Source organism: Falco cherrug, chromosome 2 (assembly GCF_023634085.1).
Source record: "Falco cherrug isolate bFalChe1 chromosome 2, bFalChe1.pri, whole genome shotgun sequence".
Taxonomy (NCBI): Eukaryota; Metazoa; Chordata; class Aves; order Falconiformes; family Falconidae; genus Falco; species Falco cherrug.
The window spans coordinates 64,832,190-64,849,387 of record NC_073698.1 but is presented as its reverse complement, the minus strand read 5'-3'; the positions used below and the strand labels follow the sequence as shown (position 1 = coordinate 64,849,387).

The 17,198-nt window shown below is 43.4% G+C and overlaps 1 protein-coding gene across 12 annotated transcripts in view; it reads right to left on the bottom strand.

The window, feature by feature from the left end:
* MCF2L (MCF.2 cell line derived transforming sequence like) overlaps window positions 1–8,857 on the bottom strand; it is a 164,366-nt gene extending 155,509 nt beyond the window's left edge. For 11 of the 12 annotated variants that reach the window (XR_008730942.1, XM_055702320.1, XM_055702322.1 and 8 more), the window contains exon 1: window positions 8,767–8,856. The gene's annotated coding sequence lies outside the window, so the exon portion shown is untranslated. Of the gene's footprint in view, window positions 1–8,766 lie in introns of all 12 variants that reach the window. The other variant, XM_055702331.1, reaches the window with a different exon arrangement.
* Between the last annotated feature and the right edge of the window lie 8,341 nt (window positions 8,858–17,198).

Sequence of the window (17,198 nt, the reverse complement as noted above, 5' to 3'; positions counted from 1 at the left end):
TTTCTCAATGTACAAGTCCAAATGCTACAGAACTACAGTGATTTTATCCTTTTACATAAGCAAAAGTAATCTCCTTCTTGAAACTACAACTAAATCATCACTAACTGTAAAAGATTTCTTCCACATGAGCAAACAGCTTGAGCTTTCCAAATACTTTGAGTTGCTAAAAGGTATTTGGGAATTCTGCTAAGTGCTAGCAGGTGTCATTTCTTCAGGAGATCGTACCACACCCTGAAATGCGCTTGTTCCTGCTCTCCTCCAGAGGGCATGTGGGCAGCAAAAAAAACCCAAACCAAATCACCCAAACCTCCAAACACAAGGACCTGAACATGCTTTTCCAAGTTTATCTGGAAAACGCCAGGCCCAAGCAGGGGAGATGTGCATCTCTTCCTTATCCAAAAAGCTTTATGTTTACCTGGAGAGATGCAAGATTTCCGTTTGTCCTACAAGCATCCAAATCCAAGTGTTTCTAGCGTATTTCTGTTTATAGCTGCTGATTAGCTTGAGTAAAAGCATCAATCCAGACCACGGATATTCACAATGATACATACAGAGATTCTCTACATTACACTTAAAGATGGCAGTTTTATAGACCTGAAGAAAGTAAATCCTTTTACATGAAGAAAGCTTTTAAAATGGAGTTACATTAAAGAAACGGCCAAAAAAACCCAGCCCAAACCCCCTGCATTATTTAGCACCAGATCTCCCAGGAATCACCCAAGAAGGATACTTTATCACTTACTACTTTACTTCAACAGAAGAAAGGATTTCTGGATAAAACACTCTTCTTTAAATACTACCACAAGGTGCACCTTCTTCCCAGTTTAAAGACAGTAATTTTGTTTTATTTTAGCTAACTTAGTGCCAGTTTCCTCAGTTCTCCCTTTGCCTGTTTCCAGACTTTCAGGCTTGGCACATTTGTCAGAGGATGGGTAATGCAGGTAAAAGCAAACCATTCAACTCTTTCCATAGCTGCTTCAGTGTACATATCCTTCTTGTCACACAGGTAGTGGCAAACAGTTACAGCTGTACTAAAGCACATGCTGCTTGTAAATAATGTATGTAGTACATAGTAAGTACTTCTAAGCTGCACCTGCCTCTGCAACTGTCTGACATGGTACGTGCAATGACGGGCACAAGCGTGCACAAGCAGGTACCAAAGCAGCACGTGCACAGGGGTTTTAATGAAAGAAGCATTTCGTAGCACTTAAATGTTTTTCTCAGTTTTGTGGGAGTGGGGTGTGTTTGTGTGTTCCAATTACCCTTACACTTGAGGCATTAAATAAATAGATTTTACTTCTTAAAGCCACTTAGTAAAGTTTAAAGTTCTCCTGTCCAGAACAACTCCTTTTTACCCCCAGAACTGGGGCAGAGATGGGGAAGTCTCCTCTGAAGGAGACAGTAAACCCAAAAACTTCTAGTAGTTTTTCCCCTGCTTTTGTGCAAGGTGAACTGGAAAGCAGCTAGATGTGTGTTTCAGTAGCCAGCAAATTACTCTAGGAATAAATTTTTAACTTACTGCTTTTCCTTAAGGAATGGAAACTCCTGAAGATAACCAAAAATAATTATACCCAAACGTGCAGTTAGAGACACACATTTATGACCTTAATCCTAATTTAATTAATTAGTTTTCTGACCCACTCCTCATTTCGGTTTTAAGAGCAGTAATGTGAACCTAGTTTTTAAGCTAACAGCTCAGGGACTCAGAGGGCAATGTAGCTGGGGAAAAAAACATGGGAGGGCTGACACATAATCACTACATATGTCTGTCATACTTTCACAAAGAGAGGCAGCCTGTAGAGACATTCACAAAATTGACTTGACCAAGATTGTCTACAAGTAGGAAAACATAAAAAAAAAAAAAGACATTAAAAAGCCAAAAAACCCCAACTTATTCTTTCGTCTTAAGAACCAATGTACAATGTTCCAAATGGTCACAGCATTCCTGACAGATACATGTCCACTCGGATTGCTGCAATGATACTGCAGGCACAAGTAGTTTTTCTTAACTCTTTCAAAACATCCATAGATAAACTAATTCCCTCAACCAGCATAAAAACTAGGCTGATGTACCAAAAAAACCACAAAAGACCCAAGAATGAAACCACCATTTGACATTTATGGGTCCGAACAACTGCTCCTGAATCCCAGTTCTGCATGCCAGTACTGCTTGTGTATTTGGGTTTTTCTGTTTTATTTTAAACCAGATTGTAGACAACAAAGTTGGTGAAATACCCAAGGAAAAGCAAGGGCAGAATTTGGATTCATTTGTTAGGGACTAAAGGCACTGGCAGACTTTACTGGCCCTGACCAGCCTCACGCAGGACCTCCACCCACGGACCCAAGAGCTGCACGTGTGTTCAGGCCAAGGCCTTCAGTCCCTACTTAAGCTAGGCCATTGGCGCGCCTGTCTACAGCCCTGTCCCTGGGCAGGCCTACACCGCAGCCCTGCTTTGAGTCCTAGCTCTGGGTCCTTTCACTTCTGACTGGATTCCCTGGAGGGAACAGGCCCATCACTCACTGGGTCAGGGTTGGCTGGTAGAGCCTGTCACCAGTGCCCAGTTCTGGCATTCAGACCCTGCTAGCAGTGCCCTGGTCAGCCAGTCTGTGCTGGGGCCACCCTCGGGCTCCTGCCACGGCTCCTCTTGTTCAGCATCCCGCGCTTGCTGCTGACACCAACTAAGGTTACAAGTTACACAAACTCAAAGACCTGCTTCTCAGCTTAGTGAAGTTTATCAAAATACAATTCTAACGGGGATACAGCAAAGCACACAGGAACATGTGGGACTTGGCAGAGCGCATCTGACAAATGTGATAGTTCCTTACCACTGTACGAAAACAGAGATACGCTACAGCTTTGGCACGTGCTCTAGGTTGGGAAGGAGGGAAAGCCTCCAAGAACACAGCAGGTACAACGGGTCACTGTGAACTCACAGGCACCATGTAAAAGCTCCATTCTCCCCCTGTGATGCCACTCATTCCCCAAGGGAACGCTACATAGGGGTCAACATCCCCCTATTTACTACAAGTAGTTGCCAGCTATTTTGGTATCGATTAGGTACACAGCATGCTTCACCTGCAAGGTCTGGCAGCATGCTAAGTGGATGAGCTTTGAAACTGTAGTTACTTATGGGGCCAATAATGCATTAATATGTAATATTAAGTAGTAACATGTATATTATTACATAGCACTCCACACTATTCTTAATTAAAGGTGTAAATGCCTTCTGAACTACTGCTTATGAAATTCAAACAATTTGAAAGCAGGAGTCCTATCTGAATCAGTCTGCACACACACTTCGCCAAACCTACTTCAGTTTCCAGTCCAAAATCCCCCTTTAATTCAAGAACAGCATTGCAAAGGAATTAATAATTATCTTCAAACATAACCAGATTACATAAGGCATCCAGTTATCTCAGAAACCTAAATTCATATTCTGCAACCATTTCACCATGGCAGTTAAACCTGACTCCTAGGGTCCCCGTTGCTCTGAGTCAATATGCTATTACAGGATCACGGTGCAATTTCTTCAGCTGTTTCCCTGGTTATTTAGGCACAGCATCATTTCTAGTCAGGTGAAACACAAACATTGAAATATATCTCACTTGTAAGATCATTTGTCTGATACTTTCAGGCCTGTAAATTACCTTACTCAGCATTTAATCACTGCAACATTTTACCATGCTTTCATCACTGCTCCATTTAAGCCACTGGGGAAAAAGAAACCAACATATTTGTGTGGGGAAAACTGGTCCTAATTTAGCACCTACTAAGGTTTCACACCCTTGTTTTCCATATACACAATGACACTTTATTCCAATGCTCTTAAAGAAAAACTGTTTAATATGTTATCTGGCCTGAACAGGCAGGCTTAAACTTAGTAATTCATGAAGCTCAGTACACCCACATCAATAGAGATAGTGGAGTCCAGTTGATGAAGTAAGAGCTCATCTGTGTACCTCACTGGTCTCTGCAGGAGCATCGGACTGAACTGGACACCAATGTCTGTGTAGTACTAATTAATATTTCTTTATTTTATAATGGATTAAAATACACTGAATAGCATTTAAACCCATCAATATTGTTTCTATGAGAAAAAAAAAAAAAGTGCATTTATCTGGGCTGCAGCATTCTTTTCAATTTTTGCACTTTGCAACACGGGTCAGTCATTTTTCCCATTGCACAATACACAGGGAAAGCGCAAAAACCGTAAGACGCATACACTGTAGTTCCACCTAAATTGAGACATTACACTGAGAGGTGTAAGTTAAGAAGCTACGTGACCGATGTACATTCGGCATTCACTGGAGTACGAGAGACACACATCTGCTGAGGCTCATCAACCCCTCGCTTTGACTCGATAAGAGTCCAAGACAGTTGTGGGTGAACCTAAGTTTGTACGATGAAAAGTGCCACTTTTGTATACGTTATTGACAGAGTGCCACAAAGAATGAGTCATTAATATAAACAATAAAGCATTTTAGGATTTTATTAAAGCCTATTAAACTACTCAAGTTCTGCCTATGGAGATATTGTATTTCTATTCTTGCCCCTCCCCCAGCCCCTTCCCATTTTGTTCAGAAAGACGAAGAGGAAAAAACAGCAGCAACAAAGCCCCAGACATTCTCATCTCTCTCTAGGGCACACAGAATATCCTCACATGTTTTAAACCAAAATTGATTTAAAGACTAAATTTTTTCTCATTTGGAGCTTTACTGTGATCAACATTTAACTTGAGTACTAAGTAGTCTTTCAAGATAAATGTTCTCATTTTTTATTTAAAAGCCTTTCACAAAGCATTAGAAATCATCAACTGACTTATGTAGGAAATACTAATTTCAAAGAAATTGTAAGACTATTTAGCAAGAGCTAAACAGGCCTCTTCAAAGGAAGGAAAAAAATTATGTGTTTCATAAAAGAAATGAAAAGTTTAATAAATAAGAAAGCATCTGATAGGTAGCCACTTGTCTTCTGAGGAACACAAGTTTAAATGAAGTCACTCAGCTGTCCTCCTTCCTCCTTTGGGGGCAGCCACACAAGAAAAGTTTATTATTTGTTAGGTAACTCAGAATCACGCATCTATATTTTAAGACATCTAACAAAAAGAATAAAAAGGTAAACATACACACATCACAGAGGGCAGCCGAGTTGTCCCAAAGCTTGAGCAACCTTCCCTACTGCCTGCCTACACCACTGCAGACAGGCGTTGGAACAGCTTCAAGTACTCAGCCAAATTCTCTCTCCCTTTTCAGAGCTACAAGCCCAGCGCACACCAAGCTGCCCACAGACTTAGAGCAGAGCATAAGGGCAAAGGAACAGCTTCTTGCAGGTATTAAATGAAGTATAGACAAAGCCAGAATTTCCTCCTCCTCCCTCGCCAGCTGCAAGCATCCTAACCAAAGCTGCATCTCAAGCCCTTCAGAAATCTAGACCCTACACACACATTATTTCTACTTTGAATTCACTACAGGAAAAAGCAGAGGCCCTCACCTTTAGTATCGTATTGGATTTGTGAAGTGTCTTGCTGTCCATTTTGTACAAACTTCACGTTTAAGGCGGGTGAAAGATCTTCCCTATTTTCAGTTAACATAGCCAAAGAAAATCAGTCTGTAGAGTATTAATGTAGATGTGAGAAAAGCACCATATTACAGAATTCTAGTTGCCTAGGGATCATTATCAGCAGTAGCATAATTTCCTTAGTCTTTAAAACTCCCACCAAACCACCTACATTCCTGAAAACTGAGCTTTTGGAGTTGGGTATCTAAATTTCTTCTCCTCCCACCCCTTCATACTGCCCCCACACACCAAAGTTTTCTTTCCCACTCATTTCTCTTTCCATCCATGAGAAATCAAATAATCATTCTGGCCTGAACATGGTATCCTCTAAAATGGCACAGAGAGCAGTTCACATCTCTCAAATTGTTCACAGTCTATATCTGTTTCCACTCAGATCACGTCTATGAGATTTTTCTCAAGACCCCAGAGAATGACAAGCTAGGTTTTATTTTTAAATTAAGTCTGAAACACAATAGAAACTGACAATGCTATGCAGCATTCTGTGGAAAAGGAGGTGGTTACATGCTTGACCCCTTAAAATAAGGGGCTGATAAATCTCCCCGTATTCAAGTTGTTCTCATGATGAACCCAAACTTCCATCTCACCAATGCATTATGACTGCACACACAAAGCTGTGACAAACCCCAAACACAGCCACCAGCATGAAGACACTATGCAAATACCATTTGTTTAACTCAGAGGTACCCGTAGCCAAGCAGGCAAACCCTAGTTAACTCCCAAACTAAGTAAATTGAAAGAAGTAAAATATATGCTACTTTCCGAAGGTCAGTGATTACATGGCACATTCTGTTTATTTTTTATGTAATTATTATGGAAACAACATTAGAATATTAGCAGTTTCTCTTCAAATCAGAACTCAGAATGTCAAAGACCTTTCTCTGGAGAAAGCTCCTAGGACACCGTCTTTGTTCAGTGACCATGTAACAGGAGTATGTGCTTTCCTCAGCTTAGAGGACACAGGTCTCAGAGAGATCACTTGGGTCACTTCATCCCACCGACCTGCTGACAAACATATAATAGGTGTCCAGTTTCAAAGGGCTCACAAAACATCTACTCCACAAGTCCCTTCTCTTCCCCCTCCCGCCCAACCCCAGCTTGTCGCAGATCTAAAGCATTTTGCAATAACCCATAAAAAAAGCCCTCAAGACTCGTAGCTTCAGCATTCAGCCTTTCACCATAACACACACAGGAGAAAAAGGCATGGCTGAGATCTATAGCTCCAGAAACCTTCCCTACTGCTTGCCTACAGAGACAGCACTGCCAACGTCCTGTGCCTGCAGAATTTGTTGAACAGAAATACAAGATAAAGGAGAACCTTTAAGAAAGAAGAAGTAAGTTCTCTTCTGATCTATTTGGGATTTAATTTTCTGTTAAGTAACCGCGCTGAATGCTTCCTAATGAAGTTGTTAGAGATTTACTTAGCAGTGTCATTTTGTTAGAAATAGCAATTGACAACAACCTTCATCTTGAAAGGAACACTGTATTAAAAGCTGCAAGTAGATGTCCATTTTAAGATGGCTAAACCTGGTATCTATTCTGAAGCTCCTGCAAAGCCTCAACAGGGCACACAGGTGGCTGCTTTCAAGATTGATTTTACAGACATCTTCGTCATTAAAAAAAGCCATTCCATGCAACTTCTGTAATTACTTTTGTATAGTCCAATCCTGAATCAGTGAAGCATATCGCTTCTGGAAGCCATCCGACACACAAGCATTTCAAAGTTCAACGGAATAAAATCACGTGGATTTACCCCAGACCTCCCTACAGAACTGATAAGGACAGGAAAGAGGGTTGTGTGGTAGCAGCCAGGCCCAAAACACAAGAAATGGCGCTCAACATCAGCACGTATGAAAACAATGCTGAATCCTCTACTCTATGACTGTGCCTTTATTAGGCATGTGCTCTAGCACCTTCTTGAATTAGGGTCCAAATCAATTTTTTTCCTCTCCCCTCCTACTTAAATGACAAGACATGTGCTTTTGTTTAGAATGGTGTTCTTAATTTTTAAATATGCTAACCAAATTTACACTGGGTAAGTACATTTAATAAACACAGATCCTACTGCTGAACATTATTTTGACTGTTTCACTCCCCAAGCCAGAAAGGCTGCACATACACTAATAAACTCTGAGAAGCATTTGAAGACTGTCATAAAAAGGCAATCTATAGATCTTGTAGAAAATTGATTTGGTTTCTTTTTATTTGCTTTCTGACCCTATCCACATTCTCAGCTATTCTGAAATCACTAAATCAGACTGGCTTTAAATATGAAATAAAGGGTTTGCAAGAGCAAATTACTGCCAAGTCTATAAAGATAAGTTTTACATTCTTTTTCAAGGTTTTCAGCTAAAAATATCTTTAAACAAATCTTTCTTTCTGGCTTTTAGATTGCGAACACTTAAGTCTCCTTCCTTTTGTTGCTACAAAAAGAAACAGAAGTAACAAAAAAAAACCCCAAACCAAACAAACAACAAATCCACAGACAACACAGCTGCCTAATTTATTTTTAATAGTCCAGCCCAAGTGAAATACAGAAAGTAAATAAGCACCACAAGCTGCAGAAACATCCTTACAGTCCGTGTGATTAACCATTGCAGGTAACACCAGCCAACAGAACGCCGTATCTAAAACATCCTCTTCATACCAGGGGACCGCTTTGTCTCCAGACCCAGGATGCCTCGCTCATCTGCTACGAGCCGGGCGCCGAGGCAGGAGCCCCGCTCGCACCGCACGGCGCCGGGCGGGATGCGGCGGGGCAGCCCCCGCCGCCCACACCCCCGGGGAGGAGGGGGCATCCCGAGGCGCCCACCGCGTTCGTTCGTTTATTCCTCCGTTTTCAGGCAGGTTACCGCGCTTGCCTTTGTTTTCGCTTCCTCCCCTAACCCGGACCTATCGCTACGAAACTGAAGGTGGGCTTAAAAAAAAAGAGAGAAAGAAAGAGCACCCACACACAGAAAACCCCCACCGAGGCGTCCCGGTGACCAGCGGTTAAGTCCCACCGCCGGTGCCCCGTGAGGGGAGCCCGGCCGGCGGCGGCACGGGGCGCACCCCCGCCCGCCCCTGCCCGGGGCGCTGCCCGCCCTCCGCCCGCGGGGGAGCGCTGCCCCCAGCAAGATGGTGGCGCTCCCCGGCGGCGAGCGGAGGCCGGGCGGGCGGTGCGGGGCCACGAGGAGCCCGCCTCCACTCACCTCGGCACCCTGCCCGGAGGACCAGGTGGCCGCTGCCGCCGGCGCTCAGCAGCTCGCCCGGGCGACTGGGGCAGCGCCTCCCCCCGGGGCCGGCGGGGCGGCTATAGCAGCTCGGGGGAGGCGCCGCGGGGCCCCGCCCGCAGGCGGGAGCGGCGGAGAGGGGCTGCCTTTTGTCAGGGCCTCGTTCCTCTCCCCAGCGCCGTGCGAGCTCCCGGGGGAGGCAGCCGGAGGCCCTTTGTGTGGCGGCGCGGGGAAGGGAAGGGGGGAGAGGTGGAACAGCTCCGCGCCGGCCCGGGCCCGCCGGCCGCGCTTCCCTTGAGCACCTGTAACGCCTGGCCCAGCCCGCCCCGCCGCCACCGGCGGCCTCCGCCCGGGCCAACACCAGGGGCGACCCGCAGGGGCTCCCGCCTTCCCGCCCTGGGGCCTCGGCGGCTGTTGGAGCCCCGCTGAGGCGGGGCGGGTGGCACCGCCGCACCCAGCCGGCCTGGTAACGGGGGGTGTGCGGTGACCTGCGGGCGGAGCCGCCCTTGTCCCTCACGGCCGCCCACAGGTGCCCGCGGGGCGCGGCTGCCGGCGGGCGGGCGGGCTCCGCTGTGAGGGGCTGCGGCGCGGCCTGGTGAGTGAGGCACCGCCGCCTCGCAGCGGTGAGCCCGGCTACAAAGGACAGGTGTTCACCAGGTGGGAAGTGTTGGGGTTAGGGTCTTCGACGTGCCTTTTTCTAGGAAAAGCAGTTATTTCCAGGAAAGTAGTTACTACTTGTAGGAGTGTCGCCTCATCTTTTTAGGAAGCTATGGGGATGGCGCAGCGGTGCCATGCGGAAGTTTTGCAGCCTCGATTCTGCCGTGTCCTGGTATTTCGATGTTTGGCTTCCAGCGGTTTATCTTGCTTTTATTGGAGTGTGTATATGAAGATAATGGCACTTTTTGTGTTTGCATCTTGATCAGGTAATTGAACAGCTAGAAGTGGATTAGTTTTCCCATTATAAAAAATAAAAAAAGCAACAAACCAACCAGCAACATGTATTTGCTTTCTTATGCAGGCATCCCCAAACAGTAAAAGCTTTGCCTATAAGCAAAATAGTGCACAGCGTGTGCTTTTGTGCGCTAGAAGTATGAACATGTGGAGAACAGGCGGCGCTGAGAGGGGGCGTGCTTCGGGGGAAGCACCCAAGATGTGTGTGAGTGACCACACTGACTTTTCCAATCCCTTCTCCTCTCAGGCAGTTTCATGCTACTCTCTCAACGTCCCTGCAGCAACGCTGCTGGTTTACATTCACGATCGCCAAACTGTACATTTTGGAAACTGAATTTTTCAGGAATAGTATTCCAGGACTGAGGGCTAAGGGTGGTTACCACATATTTCTTGTTCTTTCTCGTTCTCAGGTGAGGGGCATCTGAGTTTTAGAAATGCATCAAATGACAGAGGTATGCTGTGTAGACCTGTCTTCTTAATAACCTGAAATGCTCTTTCTTAAAGCCCAGTGACCCAAGGTAGTGTCAGGAAATGGCTTACAGAAACAAGGTTTCAGTATCTAGCAGCTTCTTACAGCAGCTTAACCCAAAATGCAGGTCAAACAGAACCTGAGATGCAAGTAGGTAATCAAGTCACCTTGGCAGCAACCATGCGCTGTTATCCATGAGATACCCTGTGCTGCAGTATGCCTTGGGAAAGAGTGATGCTGCGACACTTCACTGCAAAACAGGGGACTCTGCAGAGAAAAAAGTGCAGATTCAGGTAAATTGCACTTCCCCCGCCCCCCTTTCCCCCGTACCTCACAAGAATGTTTTCAGTGTTGGTTGAAAAGATCTGGTTGGCTGTCCAGGGAAAAGGGCCAATTAACAATATGAAAGAGCAGGGAGGACACCTTAATTTGGAGATACTGTCAAAAATCCCTTTGAAAGAAGAGTCTGTTAAGCACCAGGGAGACATCAATAAAATGTATAATTTAGATTTCAGTTCTGTTTTGTGTTGCAGGCACTTTTTGATCTCTGTCCTTATAGCTACCCCTATAGCATTAAACTAAACAGAGCTAGGGTTTCAGCTTAAGCCACAGCATGTGGTCATCTTCTGTACTGTTTCCTTGGTGGTGGGGTCCCCAGCATGGTTCTGTCCTAGCAAATTAGCAGTCTCTGAAGCAATTCCCAGCACAGCTTATGGGTTGGTGTGGGCCAGGGGCCATTCCCAGCAGACCGTCCGCATGCAGCTGACCTGTTTTGGGAGATAAGAGAGTTTAGTTGTGTATATGCAAGCTGTGTTGTGCCAGCTGGTTCCCATGCAAAGGGAGAGTTCCTGACCTGCTTTATTTGCTAGTAGAAACATGAGGTATTTGATTTTTGCAATCCCTGCTGTGTTCCGTGTCAAACCAGAACCTTAGGCACTGGCTGGTTTCATGACTGGTTTCAAGTAATGAGAAGTCAGACAAGAAGATCTGAGCATTTTTTTGACCAAGCAGGGTCTCTGCAGAAATCTCTGCTAAAAAGAAGATACAGTTGCGTTGGCTAGGAGTATCAGAATTTATGGAAGAAAATTCTGTCAGTATGAATAGCCTTTCTTTTGTTTCCTCAGAAATGTTATTTCTTCTGCATTCAATAAAATACATTCCTGAATATAACATTGGGTTTGATCAGAATGCTATATTCCATGGAAAATACTCTTTTGTTCTTCTTCAGTGCCAAGAAGCTGTAGTGAATTTCAGCAGGGAAGCAGTTAAGTTTCAAGCAAATGTCAAGAACAGATGGCATTTAGGAGTTCTGAAGAAATTAATAAAGAAAGTAAGCCACTAGAGCAAATGCATGTTTTCATATTACAACAGCTGAAGGTGAAAGTGCGTTGGAATGAGGTTGAGGTATCTTAAGATATCCATCCTAAATAGGAGACGTAGGGTGGGTTTCCTAGGAGTTGTAAACCAACAGCTCTGGCAAAAATTGTACCATGGAATACCTCCTTCAAATGCATGTATGCTGTATTTCTGGTGTCCTGTCATTGTGAAAGTGCTATAAATATGTATGGGGGTAGTTTTGCTGATTTGTTTTTTTAAAATTCTTCAGCTCAAACAAAAGCTGGAATGAGAAAGCGCAGAAGGATCTAACAAATGCTGAGGTGCTGGACATGCTCATCTATGGCACTGACATTGCAGAGTATGAATGGACAAACTCTGCAAGGTGTTTGAGGCTTGCTGGAGTAGCTGTGCTTTGGGACTCAGGCTGGAAAGATGGACGACTATATTCAGCGAAGGGCCTTTAGCTCAGGAGTTAACTTCTCCTGATCTGGTGCCTGTTACCAAATCTATCCAGAAGAACACTCTAGAATACGTGTTTACTTTAAATTGTAAGGAGTAAGAAGAGGTACAAAAGTATCTAAATAGGGAATTGTTATTGTGTGCCCTGTGTGGTCTGGTGTGATTCTATGCACACGTTTCAAGCGCGGGCAGAACCAACAATGGTGCTATAGGAAGAAGTTACTGCAGTATGAGTTGTACCCTTTTCTGCCAGTTATGAAGTCTGGAGTGGCTACAAAATGACGTTGGCTTTCAGAGAGAGATTACGTGAATTGTGTCTATGAAATATCTGAGACCGTTTTTTATTCAGCAACCGGTCTAAGCCGCATCTTTTACAGAATCAGAAACTGTCTGTAATACCATAGTGATCTACTGAAAAAAAATATGTAGAAAATTAAGCCTTAAAGCTGTTAGTTGGAGAAGTTCTCCAGGATATGTTAGGAATTCTGATTTTTGAAACATGAAGAGAATAAAATAGTAATGATTGTCCATGGGGAAGAGGAAATTAAAAAATATTATTTTTTTTGTACATAGGCTGACAATGATTCTCTTTCTAGTAATTATGGCAATAATTAAAACCAATGTTGATTAAAACAAAGGCAGTCTGAAAAAAATCAGTGCAATTGAGATACGTCTAATAAAGCACTGGGCTGAAAGATTTATTAGTGGCAAACAGAACGGAAATGTGATAACCTGGGAAAAGGAAGAGCCCAGATTTCAGAGAATCCTATTGGTAAGCTGCATAATGCCATGTTTTTGCAAGATGTGAGCAAAATACGTTACCAGAAAAGCTAACCTGTCTTGTTATGGCACTGTGAACATTAACAAACACGACTTACAGGCTCAGGGGACACTGTGCAATCATATTCTGCTTTCTAATGGTGTAAAGTATTGCCAGAAATTCCTCCTCCTCTGGTATGAAATATTTACCTTAATACAAATCCTAAGAACTCACTAAAAATAACAGCAGTCTCCCCATAAATAATAGAAAGACTCAACTTCAGGGTTATTCTATGGCTGAAAACTCAAGCTGAATGTCCTAGAAATACCAGTGTAGCCCCCAGCACCTTTCAAACTATAGTAAGTCGGATTTTATCAAAAGGGTGCTGCTGAAGATTCAGCTTGTTATGGCTGGATGATCCTTTTGTGCCCACCAGAGTTCTTGAGGAAACACAGGATGATTGACATAACAAATGGGATTGTGTCAAAAGGAGCTGGCTTGCAGAGGTATCCAATGGACAAGGCACTCAAATATGTGCATTGAATAGGAAGAAAGCTAATTGGCTACAAGGAAAAAGAAATGTGCACACCAACTGCTCTTTGATGCCCTTCCTGAACTCATTTTGATCAAAAAGCAGTGTACATTGGGCTTTAAAAACCAGATGGTAGAATGGAGGGCTTCCTAAGCATGGCCACAACCTGCGTGAAGACACACAGGGTTCTGGAGATGAAGTCATTTATTGTACATCTTCTACCATTTATTGCCATGATTCCCTGAGCTAGTCACTGGAACAAAAGTCTTGTAAGATGAAAGAGGAATGAATAAACCAGGAAGAACATTATCACCAGGGAATCTGCTAATAAAGGGGAATCCGTTGGTGGGACCTTCCTATTGGAACAAGGAAAACTATAGCAACAGGAACTGGGATTAAGGGAAACTGTAGTGAATGTGGAGGAGGACTTTTCATTTACATTGCTTTAGAAAGGCAGGTTAAGAACTCCAAACTTCTGAAATCCGGAAAGGGTTTTTCTGTGCTTTTTCATTCTAATCGAACAAACGTTGTGTGGAAAGTACTATCAGCACAAAGCAGGCAGTGTTTGTGCAGCCGATGCTTGCCATAGTGACCCTGCGTAGCAGAGCTTCCAGAAAGGGCCTGGAAGAGCTGGGTATGGCTCTCCCTGAGCAATACAACGTCACAAATGCCTGTCACAAGACAGAAGGCAGTTTCTTGCAGACATGGGGAAATTTACGGGGCAAGCATCTCCCTGCATGTTGTTTTAGCAAATACATGGGATTTCTAGCAGGTTCGCACTGGAAGTGGTCATGGAAAATCTGTCCTGTTGTTTACCTCGGTGGCTGGCACAGAATCAGACTCTTCCAACTTCTGGTGCCTGTAAAGCGTATCTGATGTGTGGAGCATATGACTCTTTCCTCTCCTCACTTCCTTCCTTTCAGGGTTATAAGAGTCACACCAGGCCTCTCGTTAGCAGTCCCACAGCCATTAAAGGTGTTGGGAGGACTAGGAGGTCTGCCTGTAATCCTGAGTGTGGAACACATCTAAATGGAAGGAGAAAGATTCCCTGGCTAGACACTTGGGACTCTAAAGATGCTTAGGTCCTGCAAAACCCTACAGCTTCAGGCTGCAAGATCTAGACCTTGTCAGCTAAATAAGATTAGTCCTAATCTGTGTATTGGGGACACAGCCACAAGTAACAGAAGTCACACGGGAGGATGAAGCTGTAAGTCCATCCTGCTAATGGCTTGGGCAAGAGCCCCACATTCTACCTTTGCTATTCACATTTCAAATTTTGCATCTCTGTGTCTGTGTTGTCATAGTGATAGAAAACACTGAGAAAATGTTGTCTTTTTTTTCTTGGACATGGATGCAAAACGTTCTTTGCCATCTATGTTTTCTTTCCCTCCTAGTTGATTTTTTTTCAAGAGTGTAAAAAAGAACTGAAATCATTAATGGAGTTCACTGTGCTTATATTCAGTAAATACTTATTATACTAATATTATATAATATTAGTAAATACTTATATTAGTAAATGCTTATATTAGACAGTAAATACATTTTTTATGCCTGACAAACAAATACAATACATACGAAAGGACTTGGGCTGAACGTCAGGATTATAAATGTGTTGTAAGTACTATTTGTTGTTATTCTCAATGTACTATCCAACCGAGAGTCTTCCGCTGGCTCTAACAGGAGCTCAGGCACCTGCATTGTACACATACAGCTCTAACTCCCTGAATTTGAACCTCATGCTTGGCTTCTCGGATCGTATTTTGATGTGGAGTTGTTCAGATACACAGCTCCCACTTAATTCCTGCCTTGGCTTATGCAAGAAGAGGCAGAGAGGGAGAGGAGAGTGGAAAAGTTCCTGGGTCTAGAAACATCGTGTGCTTTGACCTGCAGTATGGAAGGAAAGGATTTCAAAGTCATTCGTGCTGCTGTCTCGTTCTGTGGGAAACACAAACTGCAGATCAGAGTTTTGGGCTGTGCACCCCGAAACAGCTGAAACATAATGACAAAGACTAATCCTTAAGAAAGAAGTTGTTTGGGACTGGACAGAACCATGGACTTTCTTTAAAAATATTAGCAAGGAAAACTGTGTTGGTTTTGACTGCATCCAGTAGTGTGGTGGTAGAGAATAAACAGATTTGCAACCCATGAACTCTGTTAGAAGAGTGGTGTGACGTGGCAGTAAGATGAAATGCCTGTGAAACAGTAATGTTGAAGATGAGTTGCAGGCAAATGTTCAAAATGCATGTTCATCAGACTGACAGGTCAATCTGTGTGAGAGGATGCCTGCGAATCACTGAAATTTATTTTTATACTACTCTAATACTTCCCCAGGTCCTGACCCAACATAGTTTAATGTAACGTCTGTAGTGTCCACATACAGGTGAGAAGGCAGATCAGTGACAAGAGTACATGGGATCTACACTGCCTGGCAGCAGCGGTCTGGGGTTTTTTACACAACATCCACTTTCTTCCCTAAATCAGTAGAATTCCAAACATACCGTCTTGGCTCGATACCTGGATATAAAATTATGAGAAATCAGAATTGTTAAGTGTGCATCTCTGCACACTTAAGGGCAATGCACACATGCAAATCTTCATAAACTGAAGCAGTTAAAAAGTTAATAGGGTAGTTGGATATTAACCTTATGAAAAACCTTCGAGAAACCAATTATTTACTGTTCTAAAATAGCAACAGCTCTGAAACAATGAGTGGGGGTGGAGACTTCTCGAATAAGGTTGCCAGTGAAATTAAGATAATCTCTCAACTTTCTGTATTTCAACAGTCATACATATTTGGAAATAAAGAGTTAGCAGATGGTTCTCATGAACTACATCTGGAAATAAAAGATGCCAAAGTTGAGTACGTGAGTATTATTCAGATAGGCTACAATGGAAAGATTCATGGGCTCAGGACAGTGGCGAATTGCCCAAGGTTAGTTGAAGGATATAATCATGATTGATGCAGAACCAGATCACGATGAGGGAGATGGATCTTTAAGACCTGGATAAGAATTTCCTTTGGGAGGTATGTATGGGGGGGTCTTCGAATTTGAATAGCCATTCCCTTTCTATGTTACCTTCAAGTCTTTGGTTATGTACGAAAACGGGTCTTTTGTCTTACAAATAAAAATCTCCCTGGAGACCCTCAAACACGAGAATAGACAGGTAATGTGTCACTCAAGCCAAAATTGTAGGATACAGGTAGTTTGCAATACTCAGTGAGTTAAAAATTCCTTTTTTCCAATATCTTCAAATCACAACTTTTTATAGGAAAAAAAAATAATGAAAAAAGTCCCATGAGATCATGTATACCTTTGGAGCAACTAGCATAAACAGACTCAATAGGGAGAGACTTAATTTCCAAAATATGCGGAGTTTTAGTACAGAAAAGGATGGATGAGCTTATTTTGGGTCTTAATTTGCTTAGAAAGACACCTGGGAGAATCAACAGAGCTGTATGCAGGAGGAAGGTAAGATGGAGATTATCTCCCACGTGAAATTCATCTCGTGTGTGTGTACGTATGGGGTGTTTGTGTGCACATGTTCAAGTCTTTCTTGTACAGAAGCGCCCAAGGCAGTGACCATTATGGTGGTGACCATATTGCTTCAGATCTGATGGTTTGCATGATTTGCTGAATGCTCTTCAGACACGGCGTGGAAGAGATCTCTCCCTTGTTATATTTACGGGACTCTGCTTTGCTCAAACATGGAAGGAATGGTTTCTCTCAGCATGAAGCATGGAGTGCTAAAATAAGCATCTGGGGGGAAAGAGAAGTACCCCAGCATGTCAGGTACTAGACAAGGAGCAAGAAAGGTGAGATTTAAAGGTATGTATCCCACTTCCTACTAGTAAAGAGAACAAGAATTGAGCAGGCACTAAGCATGAAACCCTAACCAAACTC